This window comes from Penaeus vannamei, chromosome 7 (genome assembly GCF_042767895.1).
Source record: "Penaeus vannamei isolate JL-2024 chromosome 7, ASM4276789v1, whole genome shotgun sequence".
NCBI classification, from domain to species: Eukaryota; Metazoa; Arthropoda; class Malacostraca; order Decapoda; family Penaeidae; genus Penaeus; species Penaeus vannamei.
The window spans coordinates 41,948,350-41,950,849 of NC_091555.1; the positions used below are offsets into that span (position 1 = coordinate 41,948,350).

Consider the following 2,500-nt stretch of genomic DNA (forward strand, 5'->3'; position numbering starts at 1 on the left):
TGCGAGCGTGTGTGTGTGTGTGTGTGTTTGTGTGTGTGTGTGTGTGTGTGTGTGTGTGTGTGTGTGTGTGTGTGTGTGTGTGTGTGTGTGTAAGTGTCATGGGTGTGTGTCGTTGTTGTTTTTTTCGTTCGTGTATGTGTATGTGCTTGTAAGTATCATGGGTGTGTGTCGTTTTTTTTCCTTGCGTGTGTGTGTGTGTCTCCATAAGTGTCATCTATTTGTTTACCAACGTATTTTTTCCCTGGTTGTCGACTTCGGATCCGTGCTCCTGCAGGTCGTAGATGGATATAAGAAAAGGATAGGGAAGGGAAGAGGAAGAAATAGGGAAGGGAAGAGGAAGAATAAAGGGAAAATGTAAATAAAGCCTGAGAAAGACTGCAAGTAGCCCGTATTATTTAACGAGAATGTATTACTGAAAACTTTAGCATGGCGGAATTTCACACAGGCTTATGAGTACTTGTTTGTGATACGAATTTAAGTGTGTGGGATTAAGATTAAAAGATCGGCGATGGTGACGTCATGCTGGTTGTGTTATGTAATTCCTGAAGTGCTTTTCTTAAGTGTTTTTTTTTTTTTCATTTTCTTTGTATTCTCTTCTTTTCTTCTTCTGTTTTTCCTCCTCCTTCTTCTTCTTCATTTATTTCGTCTTTTGATCGAGTGTTTTTCTCAAGTGTTTTTTTTTATTTCTTCTCTTCTTCTTTTTCTCTTTTCCTCTACTTCTCTTCTTCTTTTCTTCTTTTTCTTTTTCTTCATCTTCATCATCTTCATCTTTTTGATCGAGTGCTTTTCTCAAGTGTTTGTTTTCTCTTTTTTTCTTCTTCTTCTTCCTCCTCACATCGTCTTCTTCCTCTTCTCTTCTTCTTCTTCTTCTTCTTCTTCTTCTTCTTCTATATCCTCTTCTTCTTCTTTTTCTTCTTCTTCCTTTCTTCTTCATCATCATCTTCATCTTCTTTTTGATCGAGTGCTTTTCTCAAGTGCTTTTCCCTGACTCGAGTTTTAGTTTCCTTGACTTGATACTTCTTCTTCTTCTTCTTCCTCTTCTTCACCATCTTCTTTTTGATCGAGTGCTTTACTTAAGTGTTTTTTTCTTCTTCTCTTCTTCTTCTTTTTCTCTTCTTCTTCCTCTTCTCTCCTTTTCTTCTTTTTTCTTCTTCTTCTTCTTCTATTTCCTCTTCTCCCCCTCCTCTTTTTCTTCTTCTTCTTCTTCATCTTCACCATCTTCTTTTTCAACGAGTGTTTTCCCCTGACTCAAGATTGCTCGGGACTCGACGGCCGAAGACGAGCACCACGAGAAGCCAGATTAGCGGTTTAAAGCAGAGCGGATCCAGGCGGCGTCGGGGAGGTGCTACGTAACCCTCGTTATCTTGGCGAGAAAGTTTTTACTCTATAAAGGGTTGTTCGAATGAAGCGGCGTGCGTCGTGGAGAATTGGGGTTGTGAAGGAGATGGAGGGTGGAGGGGGAGATAGGTAGGTGAAGGGAAGGGGGTGAGATGGTTGGGTTTATGTGTGGATAGAGGGGAAGGGAGGGAGAGAGGGGTGGAGAGAGAGAGAGAGAGAGAGAGAGAGAGAGAGAGAGAGAGAGAGAGAGAGAGAGAGAGAGAGAGAGAGAGAGATACAGAGATACAGAGATACAGAGACAGACCGACAGACACAGACACACAGAGAATAAGAGAAAAAAATGAAAAGAAAAAAATATATATGTTCGTAACGAATGTTTGTATCGAAGAAATAAAAATCATTAACACACTTCAACCACAAAGGATCCGACACCATTACGCTTTAACCCTCCCCCCCCCTCTGCCCTATCCCCTCACCCCCCTACTCCTATTCCCCTTACCCCATCCCCTTCCTCCTCCGTCTCCCTTCTCTATTCCTCTTCTCTTCTATCCACTTCCTCACCATCTCCCTCCCTCTATTACCTCCTCCCCATCCGCTTCCTCCCTCATCTCCGTCTCCTATTCCCCATCTCCCCCATCCACTCCCTCCCCCTATTCCCCTTCTTCCCTATCTCCTTCCTTCCATCTCCCTCCCTTATTTCCCATTCTCCCCCATCCCCTCTCCCATTCCTCATCTCCCATCCCCCTTCCTCCCTCATCTCCCTTTCCTTTTCCCTCCTCCCCTATTCCCCTTCTCCTATTCCCCTTCTCTACCATCCACTCCTCCCTCATCCCCTTCCTCCCTCATCTCCCTTTCCTTTCCCTCCTCCCCCATCCCCTTCCTCCCCTATTCCCCCTTCCCCCATTCCTCCCTCCCTCATCCCCCTTCCTCCCTCATCTCCCTTTCCTTTTCCCTCCTCCCCCATCCCCCTTCCTCCCCTATTCCCCTTCTACCTTATCCCCTTCCTCCTTCATCTCCCTTTCCTTTTCCTCCCCATCCACTCCCTCCCTATTCCCCTTCTTCTATTCCCCTTCTCCCCCATTCACTCCCTCCCTTATCCCCTTCCTCCCCATCCCCCCTCCCCCTCCCCTCCCCTTCCCCTCCTCCCCCGCCTCACCCTTTT

The 2,500-nt window shown here is 45.7% G+C and overlaps 1 protein-coding gene across 3 annotated transcripts in view; it reads left to right on the plus strand.

Moving 5' to 3' along the window:
* The window catches only part of peb (pebbled), a 902,421-nt gene that overhangs the window by 790,241 nt on the left and 109,680 nt on the right, over window positions 1-2,500 (plus strand). The gene's annotated exons all lie outside the window — the stretch shown is intronic.